The sequence below is a fragment of the Carcharhinus amblyrhynchos genome, chromosome 9, assembly GCF_965287045.1.
Source record: "Carcharhinus amblyrhynchos chromosome 9, sCarAmb.v2.hapA, whole genome shotgun sequence".
Classification (NCBI taxonomy): domain Eukaryota; kingdom Metazoa; phylum Chordata; class Chondrichthyes; order Carcharhiniformes; family Carcharhinidae; genus Carcharhinus; species Carcharhinus amblyrhynchos.
The window spans coordinates 54,304,778-54,325,618 of NC_137332.1; the positions used below are offsets into that span (position 1 = coordinate 54,304,778).

At 41.5% G+C, this 20,841-nt stretch overlaps 1 protein-coding gene across 9 annotated transcripts in view; it reads left to right on the forward strand.

Moving 5' to 3' along the window:
- Positions 1–2,006: 2,006 nt before the first annotated feature.
- Positions 2,007–20,841, forward strand: part of odr4 (odr-4 GPCR localization factor homolog) — a 94,335-nt gene continuing 75,500 nt past the window's right edge. For 5 of the 9 annotated variants that reach the window (XR_013887859.1, XR_013887860.1, XM_080195690.1 and 2 more), the window contains exons 1-3: positions 2,007–2,129; positions 7,118–7,220; positions 8,309–8,405. The gene's annotated coding sequence lies outside the window, so the exon portion shown is untranslated. Of the gene's footprint in view, positions 2,130–7,117; positions 7,221–8,308; positions 8,406–18,846; positions 18,866–20,841 lie in introns of those variants that run through there. The other 4 variants (XM_080195692.1, XM_080195694.1, XM_080195695.1 and 1 more) reach the window with 3 other exon arrangements.

Sequence of the window (20,841 nt, forward strand, 5' to 3'; positions counted from 1 at the left end):
AAAGTGGAACTGATCCACTTCAGATCAGCCATGATCTTATTGAATGGCGGGGCAGGCTCAAAGGGCTAGATGGCCTACTCCTGCTCCTATTTCTTATGTTCTCATGTTATGTTCATAGAGAATTGGCTGACTGGCAGAAGGCAGAGAGTGGGGACAAAGCGGTCTTTTTCAGAATGGCAGCCAGTGACTAGTGGTATGCCTTGGGGTCTATGCTAGGACCACAACTTTTTACAATATACATTAATGATTTGGAAAAAGGAACTGAAGGCACTGTTGCTAAGTTTGCAGATGATACAAAGATAGAAGAACAGGTAGTATTTAGAAAGCAGGGGGGCTGCAAAAGGACTTGAACAGGTTAGGAGAGTGGGCAAAGAAGTGGCAGATGGAATACGATGTGGAAAAGTGTGAGGTTATGCACTTTGGACAGAGGAATGAGGGCATAGACTATTTTCTAAATGGGGAAATGTTTAGGAAATCAGAAACACAAGAGGACTTGGAAGTCGTTCAAGATTCTCTTCAGGTTAACGTGCAGGTTCAGTCAGCAGTTAGAAAGGCAAATGCAATGTTAGCATTCATGTTGAGAGGGCTAGAATACAAGAGCAGGGATATACCTCTGAGGCTGCATAAGGTCCTGGTCAGACCTCATTTGGAGTATTGTGAGCAGTTTGGGCTCCATATCAAAGGAAGGATGTACTGGCCTTGGAAAGGGTCCAGAGGAGGTTCACAAGAGTGATCCCTGGAATGAAGGACTCTGGGTCCATACTTGTTGGATGGGGAAGTGATGTTATTGAAACTTAAAGGATGCTGCGAGGCCTGGATAGAGTGGACATGGAGAGGATGTTTCCACTAGTAGGAAAAATTAGAACCAGAAGCAACAATCTCAGGGTAAAGGGATGATCCATTAAAACAGAAATGATGAGGAATTTCTTCAGCCAGGGAGTGGTGAATCTGTGGAACTCTTAGCAGAGGTTGTGGATGCCAGGCCATTGAGTGTCTTTAAGACTGAGATAGATAGGTTCTTGATTAATAAGGGTATCAAGGGTTATGGGGATGAGAAAAGTATCAGCCATAATTGAAGAGCTGACTCAATGGGCCACGTGGCCTAATACTGCTCCTATGTCTTATGGTCTTATGGATGCATGTGAATAAATATAGCACCTCCTGACACCCAAGTGGTTTTTCAGACAATTAAGTACTTTTGAAGTGCAGTCATTGTTGGAACTTGGGGAAATTCAATACCAATCAGTGCATGGTAAGGTCTTGCAAAACACAATGAAATGAAATCACAGGTTAATATACTTCTGGAAATGTGTTTCCGAAGATAGCGCCTTGAAATGGCACAGTGGTTAGCACTGCAGTCTCACAGCATCAGGGACACAGGTTTGATTGCCGACTTGGGTCACTGTCTGTGTGGAGTCTGTACCTTCTCTCTGGGTCTGTGTGGGTTTCCTCCCACAGTCTGAAAGATGTGCTGGTTAGCTGCATTGGTCATGCTAAATTCTTCCTCAGTGTACCTGAACAGTGCAGGACTGTGGCGATTAGGAGATTTTTGCAGTAACTTGATTGCAGTGTTAATGTAAGCCTTACTTGCGACTAATAAATAAACACTTATTTAGAAAGTGCTATGGGATCTTCTAGGTCCACTTGAGATTGAGTGGATGAGTGATACCTTGGTTCAACGTCTCACCGAAACCTCTGGATCTTGGGTTGAAGTTGGTGAATAAAGATACACAATATATTTTATAAAGTGTCACGTTAATGAATTTTTCAATGCATTCGCATCACTGACACGGTCCGAGTCGGGAATCATGACCGGAAAGTTTGACTGTTCGCTGAAGGACCTCCGGGTCTGCCGGGGGCGCTGCTTTCCCTTGACCGCTTGGCGCGCGCCCAACCGTCACCAGCGGGTTATCCCTGCCCCTCCCTGCCGTGCGCCATCACGGCGCCTCTCGCCCCCCCCCTCTCCCGTGCGTCGTCGCCACGCCCCCGGCGGTTGGAGAGCGACACGTCATCAGTGTGGGCCAGCCTGCGCTGATTGGCCGAGAGCCGGAGCGGTGAAATCTGATCAAAAAAAGGGTCGTCACTGGAGAAAAAAAGCGAGAGAAAAAGAGAGGAGAGAAGTGAGCGAGGTAAGAGAGAGAGAGAGAGAAAACATATCCATGTCTGCAGCAGGAGTAGCATAAAGTAGCTGGGCTCCATTAAACTTACCCAAAGATGGAGTCAGTCTGAGCGAGCGCGGTGAGAATCCTGTCTCCAACATTACATCTACTGGCTGCTCCTCACCTTCAACGTGAACCATTGCTTTCCACAACTGGAAACCCCCGGCAACATCATCCAACAATAAGATTGGGAGGCATTCTGATTCAGGCGCCTGGCACTTTATTATCATTTGATTATTTTTTTTTCCCCTATTGTTACTCATTACTGTTTGGAAGCTGTTTGTTTGGTGATATCCTGAAATGACATCTTCACTGTGAGATCACACTGCCTTGTGTTCTCATAAAGTAATTGTAGCCCATCCCTCCCCCCCACCCCCAATGGGGAGGGGCGGGCCTTTCGCAAAAAATGATCTTTGCTGTTGCACTTTACAAGTGAAAATACTGTGTCAGATTGTGATCTTGCAGCTGCTGTTACTGTGGCCATTATCCTATTTCATGATTGACCCTAAATTTCTTGAAAGTTGACACTCAAGCACTACACTGTTGGTAATTACATCTTTCAGGTGAGATGTTAAGCCAAGCCTGTCCTTGCCATATCGATGTGAAAGATCCAAAGAGAAGCAGGGAAGCTATACCCCTGCCCTATCCATTATTTAGCCCACCAATCAACTGTTACCTGTGGGTATCCCTGACCCATGTGCCCAGAAAAAAAATTACCTGGTCATGATCACATTTGCTGTTTGTGGGAACTTACTGACCAATTTGGCTCCTGTGTTTCCTACATTGCAACAGTGACTATAGTTCAAAACTATTGCATTGAAATACAAGCAGGAGTAGACCATATGGTCCCAGACCTGTTCTGCCATTCACTATGCTCATAGCTGATCTTGGTCTTCAACTCCATTTCCCACCTGCTTCCTATATCCCTTAATTTCCTGAGAGGCCAAAAGTCTGTCCATCCCAGCCTTGAGTATATTCAACAATGTAGCATCCATAACCCTCTGGGGAAGAGAATTCCAAAGATTCTCATGACCTTTTAAGTAAAGGAATTTCTCCTCATCTCAGTCCTGAATGATTGGCCCCTTGTCCTGAGACTGAACCCCTGTGTTTAGACTCCACAACCAGTGGAAGCAACTCCTTCACATCAACTCTATCAAACCCCTTCAGAATTTTCAAAGTTTCAATGAGATTGCCTATAATTCTTCCGAACTCCACAGAATATAAGCCTATAATACTTGGCCTCATTATAAGGCAATCCATCATCCCAGGCCTGATCCAGTGAACCTTGCTGTACCACCTCGATGCATCTATATTCTTTCTTAAATATGGAGATGAATACTGCAAACTCTATTCCAGAAACAATCTCAACAAAATCCTGTACAACCAGAGCAAAACTTTTTTATTCTGTACTCCAATCCCCTTGCAATAATGGTCAATGTGGCATTTTGCTCCCTAACACTTACTGTGCCTGCATTTTAACTTTCTGCATTTCTTGAGCACACCCAAGTCTCCTTGTACATCAACAGGTAGAAGTTCCACACTTTTTAAAAAATACTTCAATACATTGTAATTCATCTGCCACTAAGTACCCCACTCACTTAACTTGTCTAGAACTCTTTGCAGTCTCTCAATGTCCTTCCCACCTAGCTTGATATCATCTGTAAACTTTGATTCATCACTCTGAGGCCCCACCACTGATCCATGCAGCACTCCATTATTCCCTGTTTGCCAACTTGAAAAAGCACCATATATGCCCATTGTTTGCTTTTTATCTGTTAACCAATCCTCTATCCATGCAAAACTATTGAGCTCTTATCTTGCCAATACCTTCTTGAATGGTACTTTATCAAACTGTTTTGGAAATTCAAATGTACTGTATTTGCTGGTTCTCCTTTATTTATTCTAATTAGTTACATTCACAGAAAACTCATTGTGTTCTGCTACTTTTCTGACAAAATTTGCCAAACAAGATTTCCCTTTCGTAAAACCATGTCAACTTGTTCACTTCATACTATGTTTTTCTAAGTGCATTATTAAGACTTCCTTAATAACAGATTCCAACATTTTCCTAACAGAGGAAATGTGTGGATAACTGGCTTGTAGTTTATTATTTTCTCTCTCTCCTTTTTTGAAAAGCATGATAACATTTTCCGACTTCCAATCTAATGGACACAGTTCCCAAATATAAGGAATTTTGCAAAATTGTAGTAAGCTCCTCCACTATTTATGCAGCTATCTCTTTTAGGACTCTAGGATGTAAGCCATCAGATTTTAGTCCGTTTTGTTTCTCCAAAGTTTTTGTTTGGCTGATATTAATGTTCTTAATTTCTTCTCTCTCTTTTGTGCCCCTAGATTGCTATCTATTTTCTTGTCTGCATATGAAACTTATGTCCTGTATAGTGAATACAAACAAAATATTTGTTTTTGCAATTTTTGCACTCCCAATGATAATTTTTCCTTTTTCTGTTTCTTAGGGATCAATATTTATGTTAGCTGCTCTTTTCCTTTTTATAACTTTTAAATGTTCTGACAACTTGTCTTTATATTTCTGACTAGTTAACTTTCATTCTATATTTTTCCCTTTTATCAACATTTTGGTGGCTCTTTGCTCGTTTCTGAAACACTTTAATCCTTTGACTTGCTGCTTTATTTTGCAGCGTTTTGAGCCTCTTTTAATCTAAGACATGGTCAAGTCTTTATTGGGAACCCTTGGAGCTTTTGAATTTCAGATAATTTTAGTCTTCAGGTCAGCATATAGGCAAGGCCTACTTGTACTATAATGACCACAGTCTAGGCTAGCTATAGTCTAAACTAAATATGAAGACGAGGAAGGTAAGATGTACCACTGAAAAATAAGTACAGGGTACTTGTAATAAGTTGTGGCACCATCTACCATTCAGCTTGTAGGAGAGTTCTCGCAAGATAAACAGTGCAGATAAACCACGTCAGGTTAGCAGAGTTCATGTTGGCTCGGATCACAATCCTTTCATGCCAAATGTCAGTTATGGTCAGTGAAGTTTGGGCCACAGACTTTCCATGTTAAAAGTGTGGTTATTGGGTGTCTTTGGTTTTTGGATTTAGAGATAAAGGATACCCAACCTGTACTATCCTTAACTTCCTGAGGGAGCCACAGATGGGCCTTTCTTGCTGAATTTTTTGTTTTTCAATGGAATATACTTTTGTTGAACATTTTGAACTGTTTCTTTAAATGTTTCCAACAGTTCATTTACCTACATATCCTTTCATCTACTCAATTAACCATAGCCAGTTCTCCCCTTGTACTTATGTAATTGACTTTGTTTAAGTCTAAGATTCTAGTTTGCAATTGGAGTATGTCACTTTAGAATTTAACCCAGAATTTAATTGTTTTATGATCACTATTTCTCAGTAGACCTTTAACTATGGCAATTTAATTAACCCTGCTTCGTCATGCAATACTAGATCTAAGAAGGCTTTATCCATCATTGGTTTCACAACATTACTCCACTGAAACAATGTACAAACTAATCTTCTAGATCATTCTTGCTAATTTGATTGTCCCAGTCTATGTGAAGATTAAAGTTCCCCACTATTATTATGTTTCTTTTGTTAGAAGCTCCAATAATTTATTGCTTTGCTCAGTGGTATCTAGCTACTGTTAAGAAGCCTATAAACTACTCGCACCAGTGTCTTTTGAGTTTTGCTATTCCTAATTTCCACCCATATTGATTCTACTACAGGATCTTCAGAGGCCTGATCTTTTCTTATGAATATCCTTATGTCATCCTTTACTATCATAAGGACATTGACAAGGAGCATTTTGTGATGTCTAGTGAGTGTAAAAGGCAAGATATAGCCATAGAATCCCTACAGTAAAGAAGGAGGCCATTTGGCCCAACTAGTCTGCACCGTGTCTCTGAAAGAACATCATCCCAGGCCCAACCCCCCACCATATCCCCCATACATTTACCATGACTAATCCATCTAACCTACAATCTTTTTTCACTTAGTGGCAATTTAATATCTTTGATTATAAAAGTTTTTCTGTCTTTTAATTGATAATATATACTCATAAAATGGATTTTATATGGAAAGTGAAAAGGAGAGTTTTGGGATGGTAGCAGTAGTCAAATTGATCTTTTGCATGGATTTTAATCTTTGAATTTTCTACATGTTGACAATCTGCAAAAATATACTGTCAGTTGCATATGTTGCATACTCTTAACTGATATCATGTTTTCCAGAGTTTGGGCAACTACATATTAGTTTCCAGGTCAGTTTAGTACTGATGCCTATTGGGATCTTCCTTTTTTCTTTAAAATGTTGTACAGTGCTTTGAAAACCTTCTCTTTAAATGAATGTAACATTCCATCTAAGTTTTTTAAAAAAATCTTTGCTAAAGACTGATTAACATACAGGTATACCAGCAAATGTGGATATTTCCCATATTTTAATGTTGATATTTTGTGTTGCCGGATAATGATCTTTGAATTCTCAATTTTGAGTGCTGAGTTGACTAAAATCTGCCCTTGCAACACACGATCCTTTTTCACAAAAATGTTGCTTGCATTTGCAATATGTGTACTTCATTGTATGTTCAGTAACAGAATATTTTAACATTATTGTTCTACCTATCGTATGATCAATTTATCTTTACTACAAAGTCTTTTCAATATTTTCCCAGTCCGAACATTTTTACTGGTTGTCATTTGCTCTCTCTGTTGTGTCTGTAATATGGAAAATCAGTGAAAATCTTGTCAAGAAGGCTCTGCTAAACTTTGTTTACCAAAATATTTCAGAGGTAAAATTCCCCCTGTTCATAATTTAATGAAGAAGTTGGGTTGCTCCAAGTTTTCTGATAAAACTACCCAATTTGAAGAATTTCAATCCAAAATTCTTCCTTTGTTATTTGTTTATCTGGAGAATTGGTATTTATTCAGCTTGCAGTCTGTTTTTCCAATCTTTGTCTTTCTTCCTAGAATTCCCATTCCAACAAAACAGGATGTGTATTTTGAAGAGCTTCTGGAGTCTGTTATGTTCAGTATATGAAATACTGTAAACTGTTCGAAAGGATATACTTAGGTAAATATCTCATCTCAGCATTTCTATTAACATAAGCACCTGCAATCCATATTCTTCTCAGTTTAGTTAATATTTTGCCATTCATATATAGCCAATGGAGATCCATTTGAAAATTTCTGTGCTGGGATAGCTCAGACCCACAGTTTCTGTGAATCTTACCTGTAATAGCCACAAAGATGTAAAAGTCAAGGTTGAGAAAAGCTCATCTCTCTGAGCTTCCTGCTGACGTACGCTAGGATCTAGGTATGCTTTCAACTTCCCTGAAGATTGTAGCTCTGTCTGGCAAGTTATTTCTATACATTTCCTTCTGGTATCTGATATGGTATTTATTCTTTTCCTGTCTATATCTGTGATCTCTATTATATCTGTTATTTTAAATGATATTCAGGTCTCAGAGGGAAAGGTCCCTGCAGAATGCTAACAAGGGGAGTGAGGGCAAGATATGTTGAGTGGTGGCATCATGCTGGAGTTGGCAGAAATGGTGGAGGATGATCCTTTGAATGTAGAGACTGGTGGGGTGAAAAGTGAGGACAAGGAGGACCCCATACTGGTTCTGGGAGGGATGGGAGGGCGTGAGAGCAGTGGCTCAGGAGATAGGGCTCTCAACCATGTCCAACCTATCAACCATGATGGGTGGAAACCATGATTTAGGAAGAAGGAAGAGATATCAGCAGTGCCATTTGTAAAGTGGCATTATCAGAACAGATGTGCTGGAGGCAAAGGAACTAAGAGAATGGGATGGAGTCATTACAGGATGGGGTGTGAAGAGCTGTGCTCAAGGTAACTGGGAGTTGGTGGGCTTATAATAAATAGCACATCTGTAACTGCAGATCAATTCTCAAATCCATAATTGGGAAATAATTGTTTTGAGGAAAATAGAGTATTTTTCTCTAGAATCATAGATGTTGTGAAAAGAAATTGTAAATCCTTATGTATGCTTTAAAGCTGCTGTTCGAGCCTCTCAAAACAGATTTTTTGTTGAATTACATTCCTTTAATATGAAGTTTATCTCCTTTGGGGGATATTGAATTATGGGCAGCTTTTCTTCATTCATGATGTCACTGGAGTCAAACTTTATGTTGTCACAGGAAGGGAGTTCTAAATAGAATATCTGTTCCAAAGTAGCTGCAGCCAGCAGCTCTAAAGCGTACAACAGGATAACAAAGAGTGATTTGATTAATACTGGTAAGTGTAAGAATATCTATCTCTTTTTATATATAAAAAAGGATTGTGTGCATCAACTCAGCAGTACATTCCCTTTAACCCTACAGTGTAAATAGTGTGAAATGTAGTGACATTGTTATCTCTGTATACTGCCTGCAGCAATCAGTAAACTAGAATAATGATTTGATTTGATTTATTATTGTCACATGTACTAGCATACAATGAAAAGTATCGTTTCTTGCGCGTAAAACAGACAAAACATACCATACATAGGGAGGGATAGGAGGGAGTGCAGAATGTAGTGTTATAATGCTAGCATGTAGCGAAAGATCAACTTAATGCAAGATAGGTTGATTCAGAAGTTTGATGGCAGCAGGGAAGAAGCTGTTTTTGAGTCGTTTGTTACGTGTCCTCAGAATTTATTATCTTTTTGCTGATGGAAGAAACTATGTCCATGGTGCGTGAGTCCTTAATTATGCTTGTTGCTTTTCTGAGGCAGCAGGAAGTGTAGACAGTCAATGGATGAGAGGCTGGTTTGAGTGATGGAATGGGCTTCATTGACGACCATTTATAGTTTCTTGCAGTCTTGGACAGAGCAAGAGCCATACCAAGCTACCATCATAAAGAATGCTTTATATGGTGCATCTGTAGAAGTTGGTCAGAGTTGTAGCAGACATGCCAAATTTCCTTAGTCTCCTGAGAAAGTAAAGGCATTGGTGGGCTTTCTTAGCTGTAATGTCAGCATGGCGGGACCAGGACAGGTTGTTAGTAATCTGGACACCTAAAAACTTGAAGCACTCAACCATTTCTACTCAGTCCCCATTGATGTAAACAAGGCATGTCCTCCACTATGCTTCCTGAAATCGATGACTATCTGTTTTGTTCTGTTGACATTGAGGGAGAGATTATTGTCGTCGCACCAGTTCACCAGATCCTCTTACTGTACTGTGTCTCATCATAGATTGAGATGCGACCCACAAAGGTGGTGTCACCAGCAGACTTGAAAATCGAGTTGGAGGGAGATTTGGCCATACAATCACAGGTGTATAAGGAGCTTAGTAAGGGGCTGAGGGCACAGCGTTTAGGAGCACTGGTGTGGAGGATGATTGTGGAGGAGGTGCTGTTGGCTATCCTTACTGACTGCAGTCTGTGGGTTAGGAAGTCGAGGATCCAGTTGCAGAGAGAGGAGCTGAACCCAGGCCATGAAGTTTGGAGATGAGTCTCATAGGAATAATGATGTTAAAGGTTAAGCAGTAGCATTTGAATTGGAATCTGACATAAGTGTCTTTGTTATCTAGGTGTTCCAGGGTTGAGTGTAGGGCCAGGGAGGTATTGTCTGCTGTGGACCTGTTGCGACAATAGGTGAACTGTAGTAGTAGTCTGGGAGGCAGGAATTGATTTGTGTCACGACTAACCTTTCGAAGCACTTCGTAATGATGGATGTCAGAGCCAACGAACGACAGTCGTTAAGATACATTGCCTGGCTTTTCTTTGGTACCGGGATAATGGTGAGAACAGAACTAAAGACAACAAAAGTAAAACAACAATCTTATCCTGGAGAAAAGATATTGGGAGAAATTATGGGCCCATAATCTAACTGGGACAGTTCAGATTACATGATAAACTTCAAGCTGATTAAATAACATCTTGTTTAGTAGATCTCCTAACACAGTAATAGAAAGAAAATATAACACTTTGAAACAAACTCTAAAAAATGTTTTCTGTTAATGCCAAGTTGGATCACTTATTTTATACTGATCTTTTTAAAGTTTATTTATTAGTCACAAGTAGGCTTATATTCACACTGCAATGAAGTTACTGTGCAAATCCTCTAGTCGCCACACTCCGGTGCTTGTTCGGGTACACTGAGGGAGAATTTAGCATGACCAATTCGCCTAACCAACACATCTTTCGGTCTGTGGGAGGAAACTGGAGCACCCGGAGGAAACCCACGCAGACATGGGGAAAATATGCAAATTCCATACTGACAGTGACCCATGCTGGGAATTGAATCTGGGTCCATGGCACTGTGAGGCAGCAGTGCTAGGCACTGTGCCACCGTGCTGTCCCTATATTGCCAGATAAGCAAAAGTGGCTAATGCTGACTACATTGGCTCCTCCTCCGAACAATACTTTGGTAACAGTAATAGGAAGGCAGATTATTATCTGAATGGGTGTAAATTGAGAGGTGGGTACTCATCAAGACCTTGGTGTTCTTGTGAATCAGTGCCTGAATAAGCATGAGGTACAGCAAACAGTAAAGAGGGCAAATGGTATGTTGGCCTTCATAATGAGAGGATTTGAATATAGGAATATGGATGTTTTATTGCAGTTGTACAGGGCATTGGTGAGGCCACACCTGTGAATATTGTATGCAATTTTGGTGTCCTTATCTGAGGAAGGATGACCTTTCTATAGAGGTTTACCAGGCTTACTCCTGGGATGGCAGGCCTGTCATATGAGGAGACACTAAGTCAGTTAGGATTATATTCACTGGAGTTTCTAAGAGTGAAAGGGGATCTTATAGAAACTTATAAACTTCTAACAGGATTAGGCAGGGTAGATTCAGAAAGAATGTTCCTGGTGGTGGGGGTGTCCAGAACTATAGGTCATGGTTTGAGAATAATGGGTAGACCTTTTAGGATGAGGGTGAGGAGACATTTCTTCACCCAGAAAGTTGTGAATATGTGGAATTCACTACCACAGAAAGTAGGCCAAAATGTTGTCTGATCTCAAGAAGGAATTAGATACAGCTCTTGGGGCTAAAGGGATCAAGGGATATGGGGGAAAGGAGGGATCAGGACATTGAATTTGATCAGCTATGATCAAAATGATTGGCAGAACAGATGCAAAAGCTTGAATGGCGTACTTCTGCTTCTATTTTTGATGTTTCAACGTAACTGTGAGAAACACAGCTCACAGTTAAACAATTTAGTCAAGTCAAGTTCTGAAGGAGCAAGATTTTATTTGTCGTTCTTGCAAGACCGGGTGTCTAGTCAAAATAGGCACACCTTACATAGATTTGCAGCACATTTTATACTGTTTTTCAAACATTGTGATGGCTTGTATTGTGTTATTCCCCCTTATTTGGCTGTTAACCTTGTTAACTTTAAACACTGTAAATGGCTTGTATTGTGTCATTCCTTCAATTAACACTCTCTCAACTCCCATTTTGCGCTTAATCTCATCACTGCGGTTATCTGTTTCGTGTAACCTAGTTAACTGTCTGTCATGTGCCTCCCCCTTTCTGTATGCTGCTGAACTCGTCCATCACTGCTGATTGTACTGTTAGCTCTTGCAGCCTTAAAAATTACACTACTTCTCACAATCCCCCCTTTTCTTTTTACTGTCTGTAATTTTTCACTAGCATCCCTTTTTCCAGGTTTAGTCCAGATATGCGCGAGTAGGTTGTTCCAGTTTGGCTAACATACTATTCACTTGCTCGTCCCAATCTTATATAATTTATCCAATCTACGTTCTTATTTATTGTTACCCACCAAAACAAGGATTCAAACCCAGCTGTAATCTGATTTCGAGCTTTAAATTCATCTGGAACTCCCCGAGGCACTCCTATGGGATCTAGATATATCTTTTCATCAAAAGAAATTCCTATCACTGATCTCTTGTTTTTCCTGATCCTTTTGATTTTTCAAATGCCAGGGTAAATGGTATAGCCAATTGGACAATTGCACATGTACCTTTCCACTGAGGGGGTAGAGTTGGCCTCAGTACCCTTCCTCCACAATACCACCATATATCTGCTCTGGGGATTTTCAATGATGAATAGTTCCCTCCCATTCCGTTCTCTGTAATGCTCCTGACCTCTGAGCATGATTCTAACTCCCCCATATTATGAGTTAACTCTGCCCTTTGTCGGTTCACACATGAAGTGTGATTCACAACGGCAGTGAGAAACTGAGGGGGAGTTTTTAAGTTCTTTGCTTCCACAGGAGGGAACATCAGGGATAGGGATGTGCAGTTCGGGTTGCCCCATGCTTCCTTTTCTTGATACAGGGCTAACATGCACTCCATACCTCTTCTGTCGCGTTTCCATCCCAGAGGGAAGGGTACTATTTGGGCCACTGGCTTCCCAGACGCACAGGCATAGCAATTGCTTTTATTTAAGCTTTTTACAGTGTATTTGACCCATTCTACCCAGGCATTAGTCTCCTCATACCCAGTCTCTATTTCAAGGATTTGTTTTAGGTTGTTTACTTCGACCACTCTTACTGCCCTTGGGTCGTTTTGGGGAACCTTATCATTCTAGTCAGGTGTTTTCAAATTTTTATCTACATAGATTCGGAAACAACATTTCAATTTGCTATCTTTTCCTCCCTCCTTTACCCTAATTCCAAATACTGCCTGGTGCAATTGTTGGTCCCTGGTCCAGTTACCTGTAAAGAAGGGCCCACCAGCTATGGAGTACCGGGAGAGGTTCTTAGGATCTAAGACTGGACCGCTTATTTTTTTTTTCAGTCCATTTGGTCCCTATAAGATTGTATTCCTTATCTAGGCATTCTGATCTTGGCTGCATATGTTTCTGATGAAGGGATATTATGGAAGGGAGTTTACCCCAAGGATACTTTTCGTCGGCATAAAATTGTAAGGATTCTACCGAATATTTTTGCTGGCTCACCAGATCCCCACATATTACCAAAGAACACAGGTCTGTCTCTACTACCTGTGTTGTAGTGAGATCCAGAACCGTAACTGAGCTCATAGTGTTTCCCTTGTCCTCTTCTAACTTATCTGAATTATATCCCATACTTGTAAGTACTCTCTTGGACAAGAGGAAGGAAAGCATTATCCAGGTTACCCCTTCCATTCTATCCCTTTCTCATTACCTTTTAGGAGAGAACTTAATTCAAAACAGTTCCTTTCCCGCGCTCACGCCGCAACTAAAAATTGATTATTTAGAGTCTTTTAAATTTCAGCTTCAAAGGTTCTTCAGTCAGTTTGACCATCCACGTGTTGGAATTATCTGGAGGTTTTACCAGTCCCTTGATTATAGTATGATGTGTCCACCCCTTTTCAGCAGTCCTGATTACTGTCTCAGTTGTTAGGAGTGCTTGATATGGTTCCTCCCATTCCGGTTGCAGCTTAGTTTCTTTCCATGACTTTACCAGGACCCAATCTCCTGGTTGAATTGTATGTACCGTGAAGTCGAGGGCTGGAGTCTGCGACAATAATCCTTGTCTCCTAAGGGAAGATATCGAGGAGGACAGGCCCAGTATATATTTCTTTACAAATTGATCATTCATTTCAGGAACCGGTAACTCCCCGACTGCCCCCATATAAGATAGTCCAAATAGCATTTCATAGGGGGATAAACCCAAATCCTTTCGAGGAGCTGTACAAATACGCAAAAGTGCTTTTGGTAAGCACTTAGTCCAAGGGAGTTTCGTTTCTATTATCAGCTTAGATCCTCTGTCCACTTTAAAACATTAGGTTCTTCTTCTAACAGTTTCAAATATAGTTGTTTAGTTTTCTGTGCGTACCCTTTGATCCACAATCTACAGTATCCTACTAATCCCAAGAACCTCCTAAGTTCCTTTTTAGTCCATAGTATATTTAGATCTAGGATTCCTTGTATTCTTTCTGGATCTATTCTTCTCCTTCCCTCACTGATTAGGTGTCCAAGGTATTTAACTTCCTTCTCTACGTACTGCAGCTTTTTCTTTGACACCCTGAATCCCTGTTGTCCCAGATAATTCAATAAGCTATTTGTGGCTTCTATTACCTTTTCCTTTCCTCCTCCTGTTACTAGTAGGTCATCTACATATTGTAGTAACGTGATTTCATCAGGCTTTTTAAATCTTTCTAACACCTGCTCTAAGACTTGACCGAAAAGATTTGGGGACTCTGTGAACCCCTGTGGGAGCACTGTCCACCTGAACTGCTGTTTCCGTCCTGTGATAGGATTTTCCCACTCAAAAGCAAATAAGTCTCGACTTTCTTCCACCAGTGGGCATGTCCAAAATGCATCTTTTAGGTCCACTACACTGAACCATCCGTGATCAGGAGGAATCTTGCTTAATAAAATATAAGGATTAGGGACAATGGGGTGTCGCATCGTCACTATCTGGTTCAGGGCCCTTAGGTCCTGTACCAGGCGGTACGTTCCCTCAGGCTTCTTTACAGGCAATATAGGGGTATTATAAGGGGACATGCAGGGTTCTAACAGTCCATCTCTAACCAATCCTTCAATTACTGGCTGTAATCCTTTTTTTCCTTGCAAAGGTATAGGGTATTGCTTAACACACACCGTCTCTCCTTTTTTTAAATTTATTTGCAGAGGAGGAGCGTCTAATCCCCCTCGGTTTCCTTCCCCTGCCCAGACTATCGGGTCTATTTGCTGTTCCTGTCCGTCTGTTAATACTGCCATGGTTACTGTTAATTGGTTCTTTTCTACTCCAATTGCCAAACCCAATTTAATTATTAAGTCTCTGCCTAATAAATTACTGCCAACTTCTGGTATGTGTAAGAGTTGACCCTCTATCCGCTCAGTCTGGTATTTAAGCATAATCGGTTCAAACATGGGGACTGTAAAACCTTCCCCTTTTACCCCGATACCATTAATTTCTTATCGATTAACTTTATTCCTCTCGGTATAAAATTCAGAGAGGATCTAGTGGCCCCCGTATCCACCAGAAACACCGCATCTTCTTGTTGGGGACCCACCTGCAGATTTATCAAGGATTCCCGGTGGATCCCCGGGGGTAGGAACCCCTGACCTCCCTAGTCTTCATCCATACTCATGAGAGGGACTACCCTCTCTTTTTGTAATTCAGGGCACTGTCTTCTAAAATGTCCAACCATTCCACAGTGATAACACCGCTTTTGTTGGGTTCTTTATGTTACCCCACCTTTTAGTGCCCCACCTTTTCTACTTCTTCGTTCCTTCCTTTCAACATACTGATACCCTCGTGTCTTTCCCTCAGTTATTGGTTCCACCCTCTTCCTCACAATCTCATCTACGGCCGCTACCATTATCTTTGCCTTCTGTTTCTCTGTCTCATCTCAGTCAGCTCCTTTTTTTTTCCTTTTCTATAAAGATTGGATTCAATCCACGGGGCATTAGGGAAATAAGGGCCTGCATCCTAATTGGTTGTGGGTTTAGGGTTGCTTCTTTTGCTATTTCATTGGCTAGCCTGTCCACGGGCATCTCCTTGATCCTTTGGAATATTAAATGTCCCAAATATAACACCTGTGCTTATCGTCTACTATAAAGAAAAACTTATCCTGTGAGTTCAAGTTCAAAGCTATATCTAATACTATAAATACTTCCTGGGACAATGATAATACCAAAATTTGGCCTTTGAACTCCAGGGCTGGAGTTTTCCCAGTGACACTAGGATCTGATGTCTTTCCCTGGTGTGAAGTATTTAAATTGGTCAATGGATTATTCACTGTTCCTCTCCTCGTTACCGGAGCAAGGTTAAAGACCTTCTCCTCAGTATTAAAGTCACCCCCAGGCGCTGTGAGTTTCATGGTCATACTGCCGGGGTAGGGAGGTGATGTCCCTCTGCAGTAGTCTTCTAACACTTGGTTTTGTTTCTCCAGTTCCCTTACTCTGAATTCTAATTCCTTAATCTTTTTTATCCCCACTCCACTTCTTATTGGAAGTGACTACTTGTTCAATTAGTCCAGCTAACTGATGTATTAACAATACTGCTATTTTCTTTGTTTGGTTTCTCTTTTCTAACTCTCTAATCTGTGATTCTGACGTTTTAATTTTCTCCTTGTCGTCAGCCCAATATTTTTTTACCCAAGACTGAGATGTGTTCAATTAATCTGGTTTAAACCTGTTCAATTAATTCAAACTAAGAGAATTCCAATTTTCTTAGTTCTGTCCTTTTTTTTTCAATCATTTCCATTGTTGATCTAGTGGGTGAAATGGATCCCACCCCTAGGTCGCTCTTATCACAGTCCGGTGATACCTATCAGGGGTGATCAGTCCCCTCCGTACCACCGCTTACACTCGTGAGCTTACACCTTTAAGCTCACACTATTAAGCCGGCTTTCTTTCTTACTCATGTCTGAACATCACATCCCAGGCATCCTTCTCTAGCCTTTACACCCACTTCAAACTCCTGAGCTTTGCGTAGGGGGCTACCCCTCTTAACAACTGGTCTAGGGCTAGGTGTAAAGACAGATGCCTCCTTGTCTGTACGTGCTCAGCTCAGACCTCTCACACACACTCACACTTTTTCATCACAGATGAGCACCTACTGTACTTTGATTCACTCCCTTAAATTTGGTAATCTGTTCCGGAGCTCCAGTTGTGGCCATTCAACCGGACCCGTAAACAGATCCCAGGTTTCAGCACCAATCCTTGTAGGTAAAGATACCTCTGAGACTAATTGTGAGTCAAAGTACAGCAGTTTAATTAACTAAAGCCTGATTCAGAAAATCCAAAATAAGATTTATTTTTATCACCACTAAATATCCTCACTAAATCAAGACCCTTGCACCTTACAATTCTGGTACAATAAAACAAAACATCACTTGGAGCACAGATGCACGAAGAAATACTGAAAGCATTCTAATGTGCAATCTATATGTTTAATTATTTCTACAGCTCTGCCTTTGTAACCAACACAGGCAAGTACAAAATCAAATCTACTATGTGCCTAAATGGTTATCTCTCCTCACAACTTTAAGATGCAATATAATGCCACCTTTCCCACTTGGCAGAATTCAAATCTCTGTCCGATCCCTACATAATTTAGTAAACTTAAAAACTTAAAGCAATTCACTTTGATTGGCTATATCTATTACATCACATGAGGGTCTCAATTACACAGTTACACCCTCTCTCTCTCTCTCTCTGTACCATACAGAGTCAGCCTGCTTGTCTCTTTTTAACCCTTTACTGATGGGAGCTCACTGGCCTCTAATAAATTTGACCATGTTTGATTCGGGTGCCTCATGTCGTGACAAATCCCTTTCTCTCTCAAACAGTCATATAGTCATTGCACAATTCCAAATACATAACCACTATTAGCGTTCTCCCCGCACCTCAGTAAAAGCCCATGTCAGGGTTCCCAGTTCCACTGACATACTTCTCTCTACCTCTTTCTGCTCAGACCAATTGTAGGTCCATCCCATTCATGCTGATCCATCTATATACTTCGTGACCCATCCACAAACTCCAGTGCCTCTAGGGGCACCTCCCTTATTCGACTTTCCTCTGCTCCCTCATCACATAACCTCCCCCGCAGCCCCTAAATTAACATTATCCAGCAACTTGCATGATCAATTCCTTCCTGGGACGCCGGCTGCTTCTGTCTCACATATTTATTAAGAATCTGACAAACCCAATCCTCAACCGAACCGTACTTTGGCCAGAAGACGGACGGACTCCTGATTGGTTCCTTCACCCAAACAAAACACAATATTTCATCATTGTCGTTTTGTTTTTATCCCTAGTACAAGTACTAGTGCCCAAACCTTCCAACATCCTTCCCAACGGACTTTCTGGAGGGATGTTCCCTGGGGCCCCACCCTTCTTCCAACATCCGTCCCAAAGGACTTTCTGGAGGGATGTTCCCTGGGGCCCCACCCTTTCTCCGCGGATTCCCAGCACCTTTCCCGGGGGACTTTGTCCTACTACCCCCACTTCCCATGGTTTACCTACCACGACCCGGTCGCCAAGGCAATACTTAAAAGTCACTTTTCTTACCTTGGTCCGCAGCGTTGCCCGACCACACGACGGTGCCTATCGTTTCCCACTTACTCGTTCAGAACAACTTTCCTAGGATTCTCAACAGTCAGTGGCAGAGAAGTCCACCGATGAACACCTGGGACCATTCAATTTGGAACGGGACGCGTCTTCCCAGTTGTCACCGGCAACCTCCCTACCAGGGATGTTAGGATCCCGGACGAGCCCCCAATTGTGAGAAACACAGCTCACAGTTAAACAACTTAGTCAAGTCAAGTTCTGAAGGAGCAAGATTTTATTTGTCGTTCTTGCAAGACCGGGTGTCTAGTCAAAATAGGCACACCTTACATAGATTTGCAGCACATTTTATACTGTTTTTCAAACATTGTGATGGCTTGTATTGTGTTATTCCCCCTTATTTGGCTGTTAACCTTGTTAACTTTAAACACTGTAAATGGCTTGTATTGTGTCATTCCTTCAATTAACACTCTCTCAACTCCCATTTTGCGCTTAATCTCATCACTGCGGTTATCTGTTTCGTGTAACCTAGTTAACTGTCTGTCAATGTGCCTCCCCCTTTCTGTATGCTGCTGAACTCGTCCATCACTGCTGATTGTACTGTTAGCTCTTGCAGCCTTAAAAATTACACTACTTCTCACAGTAACAGAAACACAACTTAATATATTTTCTTCAATGTGGTGAAAGGTCACAAGGTGAGGTGCCTGAAGATTGGAGAGTGGCAAATGTTGTGCCTTTGTTTAAGAAGGGCTGCAGGGAAAAGCCTGGGACCTACGGGCTGGTGAGCCCAACGTCTATGGTGAGTAGGTTGTTAGATCTACAGGCATTTAGAGAAGCAAGGACAGATTAGAGCCTGTCAGCATGATTTTGTGAGTGGAAAATCATGTCTCAGGAATTTGAGTTTTTTGAAGGGGTAACCAAGAAGGTAGATGAAGGCAGTGCAATTGATGTTGTCTGCATGGACTTTAGTAAGACTTTTGATAAGGTACTGCATGGTAGGTTTGATTTGATTTATTATAGTCACATGTGTTAGCATACAGTGAAAAGTATTATTTCTTGTGCGCTGTATAGACAAAGCATACCATTCTGCTAAATAGACAAAGCATATAGACAATATAGACTATATAGACAAAGCATACTGTACCATTCCAGAGAAGGAAATAAAAGAATGTAGTGTTACAGTCATAGCTAGGATGTAGAGAAAGATCAACTTAGTACAAGGTGAGTCCATTCAAAACTCTGACGGCAGCAGGGAATAAAATGTTCTTGAGTCAGTTGGTATGTAACCTCAGACTTTTGTATATTTTTCCCAATGGATGAAGGTGGAAGAGAGAAGGTTTGGGGTGCGTGAGGTCTTTGATTATGCTGGCTGCTTTGCTGAGACAGTGGGAAGTGTAGCCGGAGGCAATGGATGGGAGGCTGGTTTGCCTGATGGATTGGGTTATATTCATGGCCTTTTGTAGTTCCTTGTGGTCTTGGGCATAGCAGGCATCATACCAAACTGTGATACAAACAGAAAGAATGATTTCTGTGATGTATCTGTAAAAGTTAGTGAGAATCATAGCTGACATGCCAAATTTCCTTAGTCTCCTGAGAAATTAGAGATATTGGTGGGCTTTCTTAACTATAGTGTCGGCATAGGGGTACCAAGACAGGTTGTTGGTGATCTGAATGCCTAAAAACTTGACCCTTCCTACTTAGTCCCCGTTGATTTAGACAGGGGCATGTTCTCCTCTGCGCTTCCTGAAATCGATGACAGTGGCCTTCATTTTGTTGACATCGAGGGAGAGATTATTGTTGCTGCACCAGTTCACCAGATTCTCTATCTCATTCCTGTACGTTGGCTCGTCATTGTTTGAGATTTGCCCCACTATGATGGCATCGTCAGCAAACCTGAAAATCGAATTAGAGGGGAATTTGGCCACACAGTCATAGCTGTATAAGGAGTATAGTAGGAGGCTGAGAACGCAGCCTTGTGGGGCACCGGTGTTGCGGATGATTGTGCCTATCCTCACTGATTGTGGTCTGTGAGTTCGGAAGTTCAGGATCCAGTCACAGGGAGGAGCCAAGGCCCAGATCACAGGGTTTGGAGATGAGTTTCATGGGAACAGTGGTGTTGAAGGCTGATCTTTAGTCAATAAATAGGAGTCTTACATAGGTATCTTTGTTATCTAGGTGTTCCAGGGTTGAGTGCAGGGCCAGGGAGATAGCGTCTGCTGTGGCTCTGTTGTGGCGGCAGGCAAACTGTAGTGGTCTGGGAGGCTGGGATTGCTTCATGCCATGATAGTCTTTAGAAGCACTTCATAATGATGTTGCATAAGGTTAAATCTCACAGGATCCAGGGTGGTAGCCAATTGGATACAAAATTGGCTTGATGACAGAAGACAAGAGTGTGGATGTAGAGGGTTGCTTTTCAAACTGGAGGCCTGTGACCAGCGGTGTGACTCAGGAATCAGTGCTGGGACCACTGTTACTTGCCATTTATATTAATGATTTGGATGAGAATTTAGGAGGCATGATTAGTAAGTTTGCAGATGACACCAAGATTGGTGGCATAGTGGACAGTGAAGAAGGTCATCTCAGATTGCAACGGGATCTTATCAATAGAGGCAGTGGGTTGATGAATGGCAAATGGAGTTTAATTTAGATAAATACAAGGTGATGCATTTTGGTGGATCGGACCAGGGCAGGACTTACTCAGTTAATGGTAGGATATTGGGGAGAGATACAAAACAAAGAGATCTAGGGGTGTATGTTTGTAGCTCCTTGAAAATG